The sequence below is a fragment of the Rhinolophus hipposideros genome (assembly GCF_964194185.1).
Source record: "Rhinolophus hipposideros genome assembly, chromosome: 18".
In the NCBI taxonomy this organism is placed as follows: Eukaryota; Metazoa; Chordata; class Mammalia; order Chiroptera; family Rhinolophidae; genus Rhinolophus; species Rhinolophus hipposideros.
This window is the reverse complement of record NC_138064.1, coordinates 13,667,231-13,688,193: the sequence shown is the minus strand read 5'-3', so window position 1 is coordinate 13,688,193 and position 20,963 is coordinate 13,667,231. Positions and strand designations below refer to the sequence as shown.

The 20,963-nt window shown below is 39.5% G+C and overlaps 1 protein-coding gene across 1 annotated transcript in view; it reads right to left on the bottom strand.

Annotated features, from left to right (window-relative positions):
• JAZF1 (JAZF zinc finger 1) overlaps positions 1-20,963 on the bottom strand; it is a 307,976-nt gene that overhangs the window by 183,919 nt on the left and 103,094 nt on the right. The gene's annotated exons all lie outside the window — the stretch shown is intronic.

Sequence of the window (20,963 nt, the reverse complement as noted above, 5' to 3'; positions counted from 1 at the left end):
GGGCACCAACCCCCATGCAGTCACAAATCCATGTGTAAGGGGCCGGCCCGGTGGCTCAGGCGGTTGGATCTCTGTGCTCCTAACTCCGAAGGCTGCCGGTTTGATTCCCACGTGGGCCAGTGGGCTCTCAACCACAAGGTTGCGGGTTCGACTCCTTGAGTCCTGCAAGGGATGGTGGGCAGCGCCCCCTGCAACTAAGATTGAACACGGCACCTTGAGTTGAGTTGCCACTGGAAAAACAAAAAAATCCACGTGTAACTTTGACTCCCCCAATACTTAACTACTAACTGCCTATTAAGCAGAAGCCTTACCAGTAACCTAAAGAGTCAATTACCACACATTTTGTATGTTTATGTATCATATACTGTGTTCTTACAATAGAGTAAACTAGAGAAAAGAAAACGTTATTTAGAAAGTCATAAACAGAAAATAGATTTACAGTATTTATTTTTTTAAAAAATCTATGTATAAGTGGACTCGCACAGTTCAAACCCCTGGTGTTCAAGGTCAACTGTATTTTAAAATCCTTAAGTTGTCAGACTTGGAGAAAGCTGTCCTTGGTGCTAACATCTAGTGTCACTGTATCTTGTTTGAAGAACCTGGACTATGCATGGTGTCTATGTTTCGAAACGTACACAGATTTTCTTTGTGGCCTAGTCCATACTGGCTTTTTGTGACACACTAGGAGTTGAAAAGAATGTGTTCTCTTTTTGTTGGGCGTTAATTAGTACTCTCATTAAATCAAGTTTGTGAACTGAGTTACTAATATTTTCTTTTGTTATTGATTCTCCGGGCAATTTCTGAGAGAGACATGACGACTTTGTTGTATTTAAAAAAAAAAAATACTGTTATATTTTAAGTGAATATGATTACTTCCTATAAATACTGTCTCTAATTTAGTAAAATTCTACACTTTCTCCTACAAACTGGCTTCTGAATACTATTTTTTCCAGCCCGCTTCATCTGTTTCGCTTTTAATCAACACATCTTGCCAACCACCCACTGGCTCCCACTACTGAAAAAAATGTCCTGGGATTCATACACAAACTCCGTACAAAGCCGAGGCCACAAAACAGTGTTGTAAATGACACAGTCTATCAATATTTAAAGACTGCAAATAAGAACAATTAGAATCAACGAGTAACTCAGAGTAAAACAGAAATCACAAGGAAAGAAATCACGCCTGAAATTGAGCCAGACGGGCATTAGAATCCCCACCAGGTGATTTAGTGATAGCAACTAAACACGCTAGTGTGGTCTAGTGGAAAAGAAAAAAACTGTCATTTGTTGTTGTTGTTTAGGAGCTGATGTACTGAATCTTTAAAACTGCAGGTTCACTCCAAGGGCGGGCCTCACGTGATGTTTAAAGGGAGAAAAAAAAAATTAACCTTGTGCACACCTCCTATAGTCAAGATCATTAATGAAAAGCCAAAATGTTTAATTTGCTCTGATGTTTCTGATTTCTGTCATTTTTGATTAGTTAACAGGATCATAATTTAAGCAAGTCACACATTGTAAATAACCTGGTTATATTATTCTCTCTTCCTTGGTAATTAGACCACCTTTTGTTACAAAGAATCCTATAAACCGTTTAACCGTGAGTGGTTGTAAACGGCTCGTATTAAAAATTGGGTGCTCCCCCTCCTAAATTAAATATTACCAAGGAAACTGCATACCTTTTCGTCTCTACTTCATTTTCATGGAGTTTCTGGAATCAATTTGATAACTGAAATACAGGCATAAAAATCTACCATAAAAACTTTTGGAAGAAAGCGATCCCTACTGACACTGTCACTTTCCATCAGTGCAAAAGAGATCTGAGTGTCACATACAGATTTGTCATCTATTCTCCACGCCCTCACCTATAGGTGATTTCTTCAGCCTCTTTTGAAAATGATAAAGCCATCTGGCACAGCAAGAACTGTAGGAGTATTTAACAAATTAGAAAACAAACAAACAAAAACCATCATTTCTCTACCGTCACAAGGCGAGGAAAGCAACATGTAGCTTTGTGTTACTAGAGATTACTTGATACACTGATCAGTCAGGATGTTAAAAATCAAACACGCAAAAATCATGCTAAGACTCCTCTTCTTAGAATAAATACAAAGACGAGGAATCGTTCCTCCCCTCCCAAAAAAAAAACCAGTGAAAAGTATGGGGACTATTTTCTTTTTATTGTGGTAAAAAAATACATAACATTAAATTTATCATCTTAATGACTTATAAGTATATGGTTCTGTAGTATTACGTATATTCACATGGTTGTGCAAGAGATCTCTAGAACTTTTCCATCTTGTGAAATTGAAACTGTACTCATTAAACCTTAATTCTTTCTCTCTTCTCCCTCCAGCCTTTGGCAATCACCTTTACACTTTCAAAGTCTATGATTTTGATTACTATAAATACTTTGGATAGGTGGAAACATACAGTATTTGTCTTTTTGTGACTGGCTTATTTCCCTCGGTATAGTGTTATCAATGTTGTAGCATGAGACAGAATGTCCTTCTTTGAAAAGGCTGCATAGTATTTCTTTACCCATTCATCTGTTGATGGACATTTGGGTGGCTTCACTTCTTGGCTATAATGAATAATGCTTCAGAGAACATGGGTGTGCAAGTATCTCTTCAATCTAACCACTATGCTGTACACCTGAAACTGATATAAAATAATGTTGAATGTCAACTGTAATAACAAAATTTTTTTAAATAAGAAATATCTCTTCAAGCCCCTCCTTTCAAGTCTTTGGGGTACACACTCAGAAGTGAGATTACTGGATCATATAGTAATTCTACTTCCAGTTTTTACAGGAACCTCCATACTATTTTCCATAATGGCTGCCCCATTTTACATTCACAATAACAATGCATAAGGGTGACAATCTCTCCACATTTTCACCAGGGCTTTTCATTTTCTGTCCTTTTGATCCTAACAGGTGTGAGGTAGGACGGTGATATCTCATTTGCATGTCTCTTATGATTCGTTGAGCATCTTTTCATATGCTTATTGACCATCTGTATTGTATGTCTTGTTTGGGGAGTTGTCTATTCAAGTCCTTTGTCCATTATTTAATCAAGTTGGGGTTTTCCAGTTGTTGAGTCGGACAAGTCCCTTATATATTCTGGATATTAACCCCTTATCAGATATATAATTTGCAAATATACTTTTTTTCCATAGCTGGCCTTTTTACTCTCTTGACTGCTTTCTTGAATGTACAGAAGTTTTAAAGTTTGATGTAATTTCATTTGTCTGTTTTTGCCTGTGCCTCTGGTGACACAACCAAGGAATCTTAACCAAATCCAAGGTCCTGATACTTTCCCCTATGTTTTCTTCTAGGAGTCTTACAGTTTTAGGTCTTTAACTCATTTGAGTTGTTTGTAAAGGTAGACCAGAAACTACAAAAATTATCTGTCTGATATCAGAGCATATCCCCGAGAGAATCAACGCACGGCATCTGACATTCATTACACTTTCAACTCTAGACTTCTTAGATTAGATGAATGGATTTGGATAAGACCATGAAAATTACAGTCAGGAGGAAATAATCTTTTTCAGGTGCACATTCAGGAAATAATTGAAGACATTTAATCTATTCTAATTAGGTAGCAAAAGAAAACAGTGCGTAAGATAGTATTTTCACATCTCCTATTAACGGCAAAAATATCCCCAAGGCACCAAAATATGTTGTGATCCCAATGACAGATTTGAAGAGATAACAATTTGAAATGAAACAGCTTTCTAAACTTTCATAACACCACCAATTTAGTTTTCCGCAAAGGAGTGGAAAGAGCTGACATGGGTTGAGAAGACCTGGGCTGAATACATTCATACCTGGAAAGAAGCTAGAGGGCATTGCAGGACCCTTCCATCCTCACCTTTACTTTCCCACCCCAACCCTCAACCACAGTAGGTCTGCATCAATCATTTTTTAAAAACCTGTTGAATAAAGCAAATAAAAAGGAAAACCACTAGTCTTTAAGCTCCTCCCAGGATTAAAATTCGATTTCTTCAATTAGGGTAGGAATCAGTGTAACTCTTTGCCTGTTTGTCTCTGACTTTCCATATATACCTTCCCAAATATATACTTCCCAACTTCATTTGAAAAGTAAAAGTGCCACAAACTAATTAGGATAAACAAAAGCTTCAAATTCTATTTGGCACAGAGTATACATTTCTACGTATACTCAAAGATATAAAACATCACTTTGATGCTCAATCACTACCATTTATCTAGAATGTCTTTCCTATTTGCTTTGTTATAAAACTGACCACACAATAGTTACAGTAGTTGAAGAAATACAGCCTAAATAATCTACCCTTTTAAATTTGACCAGTCCCGGTGGTCCTTTCTGACAACAAATACACAGGTATTTAACTAGTATAGGACAATGTAGTTATCAGGAATGGAAAAAAAAATAGGTCCCCTGCCTGTGCATAAAGAGAACAGGGTACAATTACTTTGAGAGGCAAGCTGCTCTGACTTGGAGGCGCCCTGCTTGAGAGAGACCCAGCGACCCCCTCCCCTCGTTCACTGGCTGAAGAAATCTCTATTTGTGGTTTGTTTGGGTAGATTCTGGCCACACTAAAGCTACTTGTAAATATTCCTACTGTCCCCCTTTAGGAAATCCCTGACTTGGTATAAAAAGCGGTTCTCTCATCCTTGGGGCCATTAGGGTAACCGTGCTTCGTGTGGCCCACTTAAAAAGTGAACTCAGGAAGAGCTGCAGACTCTGGTAGACGCGTCTGCCTTTCTTCCTGCTGTCTGGTTCCTGCTGTCTGGTTCGTATAGCAACTGGCTGCTGAGGAAGAAAGGGGAGGGAGATAGACCGGAACCTGGGAAGTGCCTGGAGCGACGTAGGATTTAAACCATGGGCTTGTCCACCATCCTTCCCTAAAACGTGAACGGAGCCCACACTGTATTCTGAGTTAAAAGACCCCAATAAAGGCATTTAAAATGTTCTATATCTCAGTCTAGATGGTGTTCACGTGAGTATATATGCAATATATAGTTGTAAAAATTAGTCGGGCACAGTTAGAATTTGTGTGTTTTATGTCAATAGGCTTTACAAATTTAAGTTTTAAAAGTTCCCAGTCTAGACTGAAATAATAACGGGGTGGCTCCAGTTCATTCCCTTCAGGTGTTTTCGTCACTAAACTTTTGCAACGATCTGACTTCTCCAACTTCCAGTCTCTCTCCCTTCCAATTCCCTTTATGCCTCACTAACATATTCAAACTTCCTCAAGTGCAGATCTGGTCACATCACATGCCAGGTTAAAGATTGCTGATGGCTCTCCACAATTTATCACCGATTATAAACTCCCAGCCTGGCACTCATGCCCCTCACCCAGGGCCAGCCAGCCGTGCCCACTGGCCCCACAAATGCCCTAACAGCAGTCTTGAGTCCATCCTGTGCAGATTTCCCACCCCATGTGCCTCTCTCTGCACGTTAGTCCCTCTTCCCTACCCCGACCTCTCTCCAAATTTCCATCTGAGCCTGTTAAAACCTCATCCATTCATCCATCCATCCATCCTTCCTCCAACCTTCCATCATCCAAACATCCCTTTCCAGAGTCCTCCACATGGATAATATAATGGTAACAGCAACAAATACTCTACTCTGAGTGTGTTAACGTTTTAATACTATTTATCACATAGAATGCAAGCTCCACAAAGGCAGAGCTTTTTGTTTTATTCACAGACGTATCTCATGCACTTGGAACGGTAGTAGGCACACAATTACTTGCTGATTTGAGAGTAACTTACATGAATGACAGCATGTTTCCCACACACTGTGCGTTATCCAAATCATTCCTATTCCTGAGAACACAAGCCCCAGAGTCTGTCTAAGCCCCAGAGTCTAGAAAAGAAACTGAAGCTCAGAGATGTTAATTAACTATCTAAGGCCCCACAGTTCAGGATGGTGAGGATTCAGTCTCCTCTTCCTTTCAATTCTTCAAAAACAATGTACTGACACTGTGGGGCTTATCTTCTGCCAGGGATTGCAGGGATGTCATAGCCTGTCCTCCCCTCCTGTTTCCATCCTTTGTGAGCATAGAGAGTGTTCACCCAGTAGCCTGAAGCACCCAGCTCAGCTTTACAAAGTAGGGGCTCCATAAATATCTATGAGTCATTGAAGGGCAGATGACTAAGGGGCGGAGAGAGTATGATTTAGAGAGTCTCTCTTTTCAAAAAAGCAAAAGCAAAATGAGCACTAATTAGTAAAAGGAGGCAAGTTAATTAGTAAAAGGAGGTAGTTTGTAGCATGTGCACATGACAGCAGAGAGCAGCTCTGTGGTAGATGGGGCTCCTGGGGGTGCAAGTCTTTAACATATAAAAATTAACTGCGGGATGCAAAGGGCAACGATACATTACAGGCAGCTTCATTTTTCGTACGATATTGAAATTAAAAAAAAGACCTGTTTAGGTTGGATTGAATGCATTATCCGAATACAAGCATGAAATTTCACAGAAGAATAAATCTTTCTAAACATTTCACTCCATCAGAATCATGTCCACACATGTCATAAGTGCTAAACCAGTGGATTAAATGAAAAGCAAACACAGCTTATGAAATAAGGAGAGTTCCCCAGCTTTATCCTCAGATGAGGCTCAGATTACGCTTTGGCAATAACCAGAGTGGCTTATCTTTGTCTTCCTTATCCTGACGATTTCTTAGCGCATTCTTGTCCCCTGCTTCCAAACCCCATTCCCAAGTCTACATACAGCTCCTTTCTCCATGACTCAGTAAGTCACTTACAGTGACATTTGGAAACACACCCATATCTAATTTGGGGACTATCTATACTGTCCTTTAGGAATAAATAAATACGTATAAAAATGTTTTGTGCCTTAAAGGGATATGATTTTGAGCTGCTATTCTAGAACATGCTAAAATGTTTTAAGTCACTAAATTGTTCTGGAACATCTGGGGGGGGGAAAATCACACTAAATTTGGCCATTTTTCTCAATTTTCTCATTTTGCCAATAAGAGGAAGTAAGATTAAAGCTAGTTCCTCGTGAACCACCATTCTCTGACTCTCATCACTGAGGTAATTTAATTAATTAATTAATTAATTAATTTTCACTGAGGTAATTTGAAAGTCCAGCGATTACTGGACACTACAGAGGGCTTTGCCACTGATGGTGATAGGTAGAATTTTACTCATGATCTTAGCAAACAAACAACAAAAATGCTATATAAATGAATCAGTAGTATAAGGAAGATGGTAAGAGTACATTAAAGAAAACTGTTTTCATGACTTTAATCTACGTATCTGTATCTATTCTGTTTTAAGACATTTTATACTCTACCTTTAGATCTCAGTACAGGCTAAAAAGAGACTCCACGAACGAGCCTAAGGAATGATAACAAGGACAACATCTCAAAGTTACTAAGCGTTTACTATTGTGCCAAGTCCTATCAAAGCACTTGATGTGTATTATCCAGTATTATCCCCAACCATCCTATGCGGTAAAAACATCTGGGCCTGGTTTTCTCCCACTAGGGAAAGATTTTTGACTCCTGTTTGTAATGGTTATAGGCTTCCAGGTTTTTGTAGCTTCTTGAGTCAGTTTTAGTAAGTTAGGGATTTGTCCGTTTCATCTAAGATTGAAAATGTACTGGCCTTCAATGTGTTCAAAATAGTCTCTTATTAGATTTAACTGCAGATAATGCAGTTTTTCTTTTACTAATAATTTCCCCTGTGGCTTTCCTCTTTTCATTTACTTTGATCAATCTTGGGAGAAGACTGTCAACTCTGTTAATCTTTTCAAAGAACCAATTTTTGACTTTTTTGATGCTGTTTAGTGCAAAATATAAAAAAAAAATCCGCTCAATTCTTGCATTTATTGTTTCTCTCTGACTACTTAAGAGAGTCCTGGTGTTCTGAAGTTTTACTATGTAATATTTAGTTATGGACTTCGTTTAAATTGCTGCGTGTCCTGAATCTGTAGACTGGTATCTTTCATCATTTCTGGAAAATTCACTATTCTCCTTGTTTATTAGCCTTGTACATTCTCTATCTTTTTGTCCTACAGTACCACATTCTGAACACTTTATTCAATCTTATCTTCCAGTGTATTAATTCTCTCTTCAATTCTGTCTAATCTGCCATTAAACTGCCTTTTGAGCTTTGAACTTCAATTACTATATTTTTATTTATATAAATTATATTTGCCTCTTTCCCAAATTTTCTTTGTCCTTTTAATAGTCTTATTCCTTGGACATACTTTCAATCTCTTCTTTCATTTTTTTAAACCATAGATAACATATTTACTTTATATATTGTGTCTGATAAATTCAATAGCTACAGTCTTTGCAGGTGATCCTGCTGACTCTCTTTCACCATGACTTGTTTTCTTGTGTTTTGACATTTTTGAATGGGCGCTAATATATTTTAGAAACTCTCTGTGAGGGTTCTTTATGGTTAATTTAAGGTGAGTTCCTCCACAAAGAATTTGTATTTGCTTCTGCTAGGTGATGGAAGGGACTACCAACCTGGTATCACTGGATTCTAGCTGTACATCCACGAGCTACCTTGAGGTTATACATTTTCTAAGGAGATTTGTTTTTGCTTCTCCACACAGTTCTAATGTTCAAGACAGAAAATTTTCCTTGGAGGAACCTGCTTTTCCCCTTAGCTTGCTATTATGGAGAGAATGTAGCTTAGGGGTTCCAGTTCCATGCTAGGAAGAGCCTTTGTTAATTACACCACCCAACCTGGGTAGGTCCAGGAGTTTGCTTTCTGTGGCCCTGGAGGTTATAAAAACCTAAGAGCGGGTTTAAGGTAAAAGTCGGTCTGTAGTGCTCAGCTTACCTTCCTGGGTTTCCAGATTTCACTTGGTACCCAATATCTGAGCATTTCTTCCTGTCTTTTCAGATTGACAGTGCATCAAAAAAGAATCCATTCCCTTGATTTTGTGGGCAGTGTGGGATATAGAGATTTGAAATGAGAGCTCTGAAACCAAACAGCCTAGGTTCAAATTCCTGCACAATACTTACTAACTAGGTAGTTTGGGCAAGTTTTTAAAACGCTCTGTCTCAGTATTCCTACCTATAAAATGGGAATAAGACTTGTACTTGCCTCATGAGTGCAGGTTTTTTGAGAATTATATGAGTTAACACATGTAAAGCACTTAGAACATGCCTGGCCATAGCCAGAACTTAAAAAAAGAATACTGTTACCATTATTATTATTATTATTATTATTATTATTATTATTATTATTAAATAGTGGTGTTATGATGAGACCTCACAATGCAGATGTTTTCTTCTCTATAATATTTCTCCCGTGTATTACCATTTTGTAAAATCAAGCTCTACCAAATGTAACTTTACATTAACCTTTTTGCCAATGCATCCATTTTTCTGAAGCTCCTATTTAAGAAAGTACACAAAACACACAAATATATGCGTAACAATGAATTACAGGCACACTTCACTGAACACTCCTGTTTATCCACTCTCGTAATTTAGGACCAAGAGGGAGCACAATGAAATTAAAAGGCATAAATTAAAAGACCCAACGTGTAATTTTAATGATGTCTAATGAAAGGAGCTTGGCCATTAGGTATAAAGGTGAGTAACTATGCACGTTGTTGGGAGAATGGACTGGGGTTTGTTAAATATGATTTTCCCTTGTTCTTACTAACCCTTATGGGATATGGATACACAAGTAAGAGGCATAACAGTTTTCAGGCCCAGAGTGGTTGTGTGAAAAGCCAACATATTACAAATAATGGAAAAGAGCATATATTACGTGTGTCTTTAACCTTTTAATAATCAGAGAGATGGCTGTTGTAAGACAAGTATTTCTTGATTTTAATATGGGCTGATTTAAAAAATAAACTGTCAAAATCAATCTCACATAAACTCAATTTTTAACTGAGTACTTGGTTTACACTGCCAGCATTGATGGACTCTTCAGTTACAAAATAGATAGTGAGCCCTCAAAGGGAAATCAGCTCCTTTGGATTTATTTATCGTTTTTCTTCACAACAAAACAGAACATCATTCCCTAAACTGGCATTTGGGGTCGTGCCAGTTACCAGTTGACCATGGCTCAACTCCAAATTCACTCTTGAAGCATTTCTTCTTTCCAGTGAGCTCAATGTTGGAATCTGTCAGTAGAGGGCGGTGTAGGGACACTGCAGTGATTCCAGCATTACTGTGTTTTTGCATCTTGGGCCTTGGGATTTGCATGCATACCAGCACATCTGGTGATGCTCTGCTCCAGCCAGGAGTCCAGAGCAGGCAATCCCTCAGCGGTCACACAACACTGTTCTGGGCCCAGCAGCCACCTCCCCACAGCCCTCCTACAGAGACCCTGCATGCCGCAGGCCTTGAACCCACAGTGGTACCCAATTCCCTTTGCACATTGGCTCACCAAGCTCAGAGTGTTGTGCCAAGAGTGTTGTTTCCTTCCAGTCTAGTAAAGGTTGGCCATCGGTGGCCCAGGCAACCAGGCAAACTTCCTGCCAGCCCAGGGGGCTATGTCCACACACTCTCCAGCCTTGGGGAACAACCCCTTTCCGAGAGTGTCCTCCCTTGTGTTCTCTTCTTCAGCTTTAGGGAACCCAGCAGAGTTCTCTTTACATCTTTATAGTTACTCTCCCATCTTAACTTAATCATTCTTAATTTTAAACTTCCCCTATTTGAGTAACTGTGGTTTCTGTCTCCTGGTTTGACCCAGACTGGCAGTGGTAGACACCGTATTTCTGAATTCATATAGCCATATACCTTTTCCTCTTCCTACACCACTCAGTCTGCTGATTTTTTACAAAATGGTCTTTTAATGCCAATTACAGCTAAAATATTGGCCAACCATGAGTCCTCACATATTTTGAAAATCCTTGAATAATGCCAGGAAATATCTTGTAAGCTTATTTTATTCTTTTCGTACATCATATGAAAGAATTCCAAGCTCAGCACCTCACCTATCCAAGGATTTAAAGTGAAATTAATTACTTCATCCTGTTTTTCACACGCTGTTCTGTCTTCCTTTCACAAGGAGAGGATGATCTTTTGTTCATAATTTCAAAATAACAAATAGAAGATTTCACCATGCCTTATTCTAAAGCCTTATATAATATTTAACAAAAATTTGTAGATCCTAATTACTTCCAGGGTAACAACTTACAACAAAGATACTAAAACTACATTTAAAAATATGGATTTTTGTCTATTTGTTCAATGCTGTTTGTGAACCCAGTATTAGACAAATCCTACATTAGGTACTAGGGCACAAAAAGATGAATGAAGCACCCCCCTTCTCTTCACTGGACTAAGACCAAAACACTGGTGAAAAAAGGAAAAAGAAGGGAGACTTAGTAGCAAAAAATAAAAATTCCCCCAAAGAATCACCCTTTTAATCACTACAAACATTACTAAGAAGTACCTCTTAAGTATTACTAAATACCCATATATTCAGGAAGAAAAAGGATCAAATATTTTCAAGAATAAAACCTAAAAAGTTTCATATCGCAGCCATTTGGACTTGGGTTCTTAAATGAAAAAGCTGAATTAAATTTAAAAATAGAACAGAACTACCCACAACATAGCAGTTACTATACAAAAACAGAAAGAAAGGGGGAAAAAAGGAAGAAGAACATATAGTATGCTTCATTTGCAATATTGCCCCGTTTCTTGGTAATAAAAACAAACAAATATCTGGAATTAAAAATTTTTTTAGGACATCCAATTCACCAGCATGCAAAAATTTGACATTTTACAACTGTATTTTCAGTAACATTTGAGATTCCCTGCGTAAATAGTTTCCAATCTATATGCATCTCTGTGACATGTGAGGGAGGCCTCAAGAAATGTCACCATCTGAAAGTTATCACAATGGAATTTCAAATGCAATGAGCTGTATCCCGTGTCTACGCAGAGAACGTCATCAGGACGGCAAGAAATGTTCTATTCTTTCGCCTCAAAAAGAATTCTAAAAGGTCACTCTAGTCTAATGGTGATAAGTAACTGCCAAGAATTTTTTTGAATTAGGCATCTTGTAAATTATAATCTTTTAAAAATAGAAATGACTGAGGCAGGCAAAATTTATATGCATCAAGACAAGCCAAAGATATGGAACTAACACCCCTCATTGACCAGAAAAATCTGGCCATATATTCATGTATTTCTTCTGTCTTTTAATTTCAAGTTAATTTCCCACAAAAATATATTTCAACCCTCAGCATTTTCTACTTTAACCAGCCAGCGGAAACCAACATAAAATTTAAAAGAAGGAAATTATGTAAAAAATATTATGCAAGCAAATGATTTTCCAGTTCTTATCCTACCACGTGAGCAGAAAGCAACATGTCTGGAAACTGATTATTAACTAGGAAAGAATGAGAAGAGACACAATCGTACTTACCATCCACTTAGCAAATAACTAGTTTTTAAAATGAAAAACTAAAACAACGCATTCCAAAAAGTGGTTGCAAAAGAAATGCTATAAATTTTCGAAGTAATTTAATGACAGACGGGAAAACAAACTGTCAACAACACAAGTAGTTAAGCAGAGCTTCCCCATACTCCACGTCTGCCAAACAAAATATCATGAATGTAAAACAGGAAGAGATCTTATCATCCAATTCAGTCCACTTTGACAGATTATGAAATCCAAAACCAAATAAATTTCTTTTTTCCTCTAAAAACTGCTCTGTTTTTAAAACTAGCCTTATGAGCAGGTGGGATAAATAGGGTGCAATTTGGGGGACACTAGGACATCACCCTGAGTTTACAATTTCTGAACCAGCCAAATAGGATGTCTGAAATCTTGTCACTGGAGATTCATTCCACTGCATTATACATCTTATTTAAGAATCTGAGAGTTGGAAAGGCATTTGTATCAGTCCAAACTCATTCAAGGAATGTATCTGAATTACATTTAGGGTTAAGTTCTTTTAGGCAAATGATGGGTCTCCTTTACCTCTATAACCCCAGAGCCTGGCAGACAGTAGTACAGCAAAAATTAATGGTAGTGTTGGTGAAATGGCCAAAGAATCAGTAAGATGATTTTCTCCCTGAGCACTGATAGAGAATCCTCTGGGAATAAGACTCCGCACAGCTAAATTTTGAATAGGAGGAGGGGCCAGATGGGAACCAGCCTTGGGTCTGAGGGATGTAGTTTGGAGTTCTCCACGAATGTAGGCAGAGTGAAAGCCTGGGGAGCGAGGGGAGTGGAGGGTGGGTGGAGAAGTGCCCAAGAGAGCATTCTGGAAGGTGAAGTGAGGGAATGGAAGAAAACACTTTGTTTATTGCAAAATGGAAGAAAACCCTTTGTTTATTGTACAAGGTTTCACAGATCCTCCCCTGACAATGAGCAGCCTGTAAATGTCACCATCCTATCCCAACATGTGTTGTTAAGTCAGTGCAAGATGACTTAGAAGTTTTGCAACTATATTGAAAAATTACCAAAGATGCTTTAATTGTTAAAATCGTACTCGCTAGATTAGTAAAATCACAACAGTTTAATGTGATAGCTAAAAGAAAATCACCAAACCATCTCATGACCTTTTATTTTCTTTCCTAGGAAATTATAATGTATACAGGTCCCATATTTGTTCTTTTTAAATGAGGAAAAGCAAAGAAAATAAAATTACAACATATTTTATTTGTGTGTTAGCTATATACAGCCTGGGGCTATTTTTTCTTTCTCTTCTTTTCCCAAACACTGTACCTTTTAGATCTGACACAAAAGGCAGAAGGGGTCGCAGGGGAGAATCGAGCTCCATCAAACAAATTTTTACTTGTGACAAAAATACTGGACCAGATGGGCTGCAAACTTGCCAAGAGCACAGTTAAATGTTCACAGGAGAACTACTAACATAAGCATGGAACTTGCTAGTTCTATCTCTGTTTTTGTTTTTATTCTGCCAAGAACGAAGGGCTGAGAAATGCTGAGGAAGTGACCCCCAGGCAGAGTCAGTCTTTTGCTTAGCAAATTACCTAAGTGGTTTACACCTCTGATGCACTGAATTCTAACACAAACAATTACAGAAACAGATCTCTAAGGCTACAGAATTTCACCAGAGGTATTTCAAAACCTGCCTGATACTTTCTAAAAGAATACTGAAAAGGCTCTGACACAGGCCGGGTCAGAGCTGGGAGCTGGAAAACATCAACCACAAACGATGAAAAACATCACACTGGATAATGCTGCTTCACTAAAGTACTGGGAGATCTCTGTAGGGAACAGAGCTGCCCGTGCTCTGCAGTTACCGTCTAACAACACAAACAACACTCTCCGGAGGACGGCTGCTCTTGCTGATTTTCTTCTTGTTGTTTTATTAGTCTAATTGGGAAAATCCATTTTATGGACTGAAGAGATGAACGGCGTTTTTAAGAAAGGCTTTCCAAAAAAAATCCCTACAAACTCTATTGGAAGATGGCCGCCACTCTTCCAGAGCCAAGAGAACTAGTAAGTCCCTACAGAATCTCCACACAGGGCCAGACCCCATTCTAGACTGATGCTCCTGCTAGTTAACTCCTTCACACCTGCCTCACCTTTGAACATGAGGGGTTCTGACAAGCTCCTGCCATCCATCCTTGGCTATGAAACCACCTGGATAAAAAGCAAAGGAGACCAATGCTGGAGTCTGTATCCACTTTGGCAAGATAGACAGAGCCTTATCACTCACTAGGCCCGCAGCAGATGGAGGTAGGAAAGGCTGGGTGTGAACAAATTTGAGTTGGCAGAAATACAATCTTCACTAAAAATGATCCCCCACCCTTTCAGTGTTGTCTAAGGCAAAGCTTCCAGGGGATGACGACCGGGGCATTAATAGGACAGAATTCCGCTGTTATAGATGTTAAACTAGTAGACTATGGCTGCCTCAGTTGTCAAATGCTGCTGTGCCCACATCCGCAAAGGAATTCCTGGCTGCTACCTGCCCCTCATTTTCCTGGAGCCAAGTGAGGCACTTTATAATCCAGCAACTAAAGGGACTTCAACATCAAGTCACCAGGCCTCAGGTAATCTGATTGTTGCCCCTGGAAAACTTTGGAGGACAGGTGATGGAGAATGGACTGGGGAGACCTTCTCTTGTTTTTTGCTCAGTCTAACAAAATGAGAAAAATAAAATAAACAGGAAGACATGCTTTGGCTACTCTTAAAAACACAATGCACTGGAACCAAGTAGGAAAAATCAGTGTGAATTAGTAAAATCTCAGTACCTAAAAAGGCTGGATGGGGGCCTTCGACTGGTGCTCTATCCAATCTCCAAACTGTACAGAGGGGTTAAGAGACTTCCGGTCACCTGCTGGTCAGTACTTCGGGCTCAGTCTCTCAGCGTAGCACCCTCTCCCTGCCTCACCTCTGCGTCTCCTGAGTTGTTATTTTTTTAAAAAGTTATTTGTATTACTTTCATGTATACCTGTAACTGGGCTAGCAGATGAACAATATGAGTATGAGATGTTCTTCCATTAAAATGTAAGAAGGATCTCTAATTGGCATGCACTTGGTCAATAAATACCTAGAGGTTTCTAATGTATGCACAATGAATTGGTTCCTTAAGCTTCACATTCCCCTTGTTATATTACTATAGTACTCACCTAATTAATAAAATCTTCCTAAATTGCATAAAGGCAGACTTCCCCACAGACCTTGCCAATGATCTCAGTGCCCAACTGTTGCAATATCATTAATGAGATTTAACTCTATTAAGAATTTAAAATTTTAACCAGGGGCCACATGGAAATCTCATGAGCAGGATAAGTACAGAAAATGCAGAGGTTAAAATTTCAAGTATCAAGATACCTCCCCATAGGAATCTATGCAACACAGAATAAGAGAAATAACAGGTCTAGGAAATGTCACTTTAAAAAAAAAACCAAAAAGGTGGAGACGAGAAAAAGAAAACATGGGTCATTGATAAACAATCTGCTGACAACGTTGTTTGAAACCCTACAAAACGTTTTGGGGTGTTAACAATCGCCCAGAGTGTCCCCTGGAATTGCAGAAGGAGCTGGCGCTGATAGCAAAGACAGATGACCCAGGCCATCGACTCCATCCCTGTGTACTGTTTTAAATGCTGCCTGAGATAATGGCAACTGCACAGGAATGGATGTCACACAAAATGGGATCAAGGCTTCCGATGGGAAAATCCCAGAGGGTTTGCTCCATTTCTAAGATGCTCCCAGGGCTTTGGAAATCAGGTCCTCAGTTCAGTCACACGGGGCTGGTTCACAGATTCTCAGAGCAGAAAGGAACTCAGATGTCATCCAACCTGCCTATTGTACAAGGCGGACAGATGGGGACCGGAGCTGGTGACTTGACCACCATCACAGTTAGTAGCAGAAAGGGAAATAGAGCCAGACTAGCTGGACTCCATGCTCACTGCCGTTTTCTCTGTAGCTCACAGCCTAATCTTTTCAGTTTCAGTAAAAACTGAAAGTCCTCACCACTCACTGTTTTCACAAAGTGACTCGTGCTTCATGACTATATTATTTTTTTTAATTGGGGGATATGAGAACTGCACATAAGTTAGATATTTGTAGCTTGTGGAGTCTTCCCTTTTTAAGGTGACTGGGAAAATGGCAGATCCTATACTTTCCACTTTACCAAAGATGGTCTTAAGGACAAGTGTCTCAGCTTCCCTAGACCTGTAGGTCCCCACCTGCCAACGAGTGTTATGAAACAAAGAAAAGTTGAGCTGGTATGTTGAGCAAGCTTGAGCCATGTACCTAAAGTGAGATGTACTGTATGTAGGAGAAGCCCGGTTTCCTGGGTCCATCTGACATTCAAACCACCTGAAAAGCTTCTTTCTTTCCATACCCAACTTGGAATCATGGAAGAAATAAAATTTGTGCTTCGGTGTCTATTAGACATGGGCTTATGGAGACTATCATATCAGACGTGGGGCTTACACATCAGTCGTACCCACCTTGCAGATGACCCACCCACCTTTGATGACGCTCTCACGGAGCAGGCCAAAGTCCCAGGCGTCTGGATAACATCTAAACTCAAATCAACGCGGGGAACCAAGGCTAAATGCTCTTATAATTAATTTCCAGTTTAATTAATTTCCTCTGGGGTATTTTCCCAGTCACTGTTTCCATCTTTTGCACATAACTACACACACTGGGAGAAAACAACGTTTTTCAACCCAGTAGGTTCATTGATAATCATGCGCAGAGGCCCTCAGCACTCGATTTGGGTGCTTTGGTTCTCTTGGAGGCACTGGGGTGCGACTTGATGCTCGCTTCACAGCACTCACAGGGCTGACAGTGGAAGTTTGCTTAAAACCTCATCTCTCCCAAGTCTTAACCAACTCACATGGGTCCCTAAAGAAGTCCTCGCGCGGCCCCGGCTGGGTGCCCAGTGAGCTTCTACACACCTAAGCTTGAGGCCTGCAGGCGTGGAACAAAGCCAGAAACCAGGCTTCTCACTTACAGACATCCCAATGCCACCTTCTCTGGATGCCTTTCCCTCTCTGCTCGCTGCTAAGTGCACTTTACAGAAGTCTCCTCAGATGTGGAGAGGGCGTCCCAGTGGTAATGTCAGGAAAGGGGAGCTTTTCTGCTGCTCTCTCCCTGATTGATCCCTTGCCCTCCACCAGCTGTGACACTTTCCTTCGTTTATGTTCAAGCAATTAAAACTGCAGCTTGATATCATGACTGTACTCTCTCCACATTGCGTCTAGGGCGATCTTTCTTTCATTAAGACTTCATCCATCTATCTGGAAGACAGAGAAAAGTCTAGAGGCACCACACACCTCAGGAAGGTGACTTGATTGGTTTTCATGCCTGAAAAAGTCAAACTCTTGGAAATAAGAAGTTGAAAACATGCATGTGGCCACATTTTTCCTTTCCACTGTTTCCATGTCCACATGGAAAAGAAGAAGAAAAACTGTAGATATTTGCAAAGGTTTTATGAAATATGAGCTTTGGCTAAGCAAATGTTTTTGAAAATATGTGAACCATCCAAACAGAACAGATGTGTTTGCAAAATTTTCCACCATCCAGTCGCTGCCACCTCCTGTGTGATTCTGCCCGGTGTCCAGCCCACAGACAGGCTGTCCGTGGTAGTGGATGTGAAGAAAGCTCCCCAAAGCAAATCATCTAGCCCTTTTTCTGCTTTAGAACAAGCTCTTTTTTCTTTTTTTTCCCCTCCCCATTTTCTTTTTTTCTGCCTGCTAAAAGGAGTCACTGGCATTTGAACCACATGGAGGGCCAACAAAAGGACTGTGAAACCAGCCAGAAGATACCAAATTCTCTCCACAACAGTCATCAACAAAGCCTAACATTTCACAGCTACACACAAGGCTTCCTTCTTACATCCTGAAGCATTAAGGTTCCCCCAAATCTCCTATGAAAACGTGAGCTCCTTGAGGGCATAGACCTGTGTTTTTATTGAACTCTGGATACCAAGCATAAGTGTACTATACACACAGACCCTCAATAAATTTGATTGACTAGACTTACAACTACAAATACCTTTGTGCAAAGGGCCATGACCGGCGGACATCGTCACTAGAAGTAGTTGCCAGGTAAAAATCAAGACAAAGTATTCCTACATGGGGAATGCAGCTGCTTAATATGGAATCAGGTTGGTTTTCCCACTGTAAGAACCAGGCTGCCCTATTTAATAAAACATCTTGCATGTCAGCAAGCCATGTGGCGTGACACAAAAGCTTCCAAACTAGAAGCAACTGAGAATTGAGCACACAGGAAAGGTTTGGCTCCGACAGAGACTCTTAGAGAGTTACAAGTTGCAGGAAGAACCCCTGAATGTTGTAAGAAGACTTCAGCTCACAGCCTGTTTCTGTTCAGTTTTTACCCATCAGGACAAAGATAGAATGTCTTTAGCCAATATACCGCTGTCAACCACAACACCAGGAAGCGTCTACAACTTAATTGTGAAATTCAAATTCTGAAAATCCTGCCTCCACCGTCCTCAAAAAAAAATCTTGAATCCTCCTCCACAACAAACATTTACAATTAAACTTTCACTTCTTTTCTTTCTCACAGGACCATTTGGTAGGGTCTGGATTTTTGAATAAGTATATGAATACACAAATGTTAATACTTTCCATAAAAGTATTTTTAACCCAACTCCTAACCTGCCAAGATTTCTCCTGAACCGTTCACTTACCATTTGCCACCCACATACAGACCCACAGATGGACCAACCTTCCATCCAGTGACAGCACTTACAGCTGATTAAAGGGTTTGGAGGTGATGACAAAAATATGCTTGGTTTACAAAAACAGGCAACATGGAAGGGCACATCTGTGATCAGAAAAAGCACAAATTTGTGGAGGAAGCTGCTTTCAATTTGCATTAGGACTGCCCGGGTCCAGAGGGAGAGAGTGGCTGTGCAGCTGCTCACAGCACAGCGTCGTGACGGATTCCACACTTAATATGTTCTTGGTATTTCTTATTCCAAAAACATGGGACAAAACTACTAACAGCAAAAAGGAGCTGGTTTTAACTTAGTTTTTCTTGTCAGATGACAGAAAATATTAGATTAAAGAAGAAATTAATGATCCTGGCAGCTTAGCATACCGTCTGAAGCCTCTGAGAGAACACAGTACCTGCATTAAGCAGCTCCTCCTTTGTGAAACCTGCCCAAATGAAGAACTTTCAAGAAGATGCATGAAGGAAATCCATATTGCTTGCAAAAACTGGATCCCAGTATAAATATGGTGGATACGCTTCAAACAGAGCTTGCACCTTAACCTTGCATCTGTTATAATTACCCTGGAGCACAATCCAAGCTCTTTCATTTCAGTGAGAAAGTGTGATAATGTTGTCAGCCCAGGGTGTAAAACTGACTTGAAACAAGCTGCTATAATCAACTTCCCCCAGACCAACTGAACTGTATGCATGCTAGTATGTAATAAATAATTAATGCAATTAAAGAAATGGCATGAGCCCGCTATAGAATTTAATCTGTTCAAGCTGGAGAATAAAGTTCATTTAAAATAATTGTTACCATATTTACTTATGGATATGACTCCATGCCACGCCATGCTTGCAACGCATAAAACAATTTCCAAACACAGGTCTTTAATGGCGATTGGTATCGCTTCACTTTGGAGATAAAGATACAAATCCTCGTACAAAACTTAAAAAAATAAAAAGCCTAGAAATAATTGCAGAAATTAGAAAATATAGAAAACATGAAGAAGAAAATGTAAAGCACCAGTAATTCAGTTCCCTTCACACCCAAAAAACCCCACAGTTAACATTTTAGAAGTAAAGATAAAGACGTAACAGAGGCTGTTTGGAAAAGCTGGGATGCGGTTAAGGGATCGAGGAGGATGAGTTTCCCTTTCTTTGTATCATTTAAGTTTTTCATCATGCACGTGTATTGCAATTTTAATTTTTAAAGAACCGGTTTCTATACATACACACATACCTTCCAGATTTTTCTCTGGATACATATTTTTTAAAGAGGCTAAAATTGCAATTACATTGTGTGAATGACAGAAAGTAATTGTATTTAGGAAAAAACAGAAAGACCTCTCTCACCTTGTTTCCCTTCCCACCCCGTTCCCAATGGGGGTGGAGTGGGTAAGGACAGGGGACTCCAGAACTGCTCCAGTTGGCATATGTGTGACTTCTATAATTAGCACTATGTGTATTGGGTGGAGGAGGGGGAATGTATGACCCACAATTTTTCTTTCACATAAAATACAATACTGTTATTTCCTGGATTTTACTCATTACAGTTGAAGAGGATCTGTTGACTCCCCCTTCTTTTTTGCCATCAATAAGAAATTTACTTGTTTTAAAAAAATCCAAATGCTGGCATTGTCCAGAAAAATTTAACGGGTTTATTTATAATTGTTATAAAGTTGAACTGCTGAAACTTGTTCACTGAAACTTTTGACTTGCATTAATGCTTTGTCCCTGCATTTATATTAAAAATTCACACACACATGAAAATGGAAAAACTGCCAATACCTAATTTCTGTCCCCTATTTTTCCACTTGCAATCATATACTTAGGTAC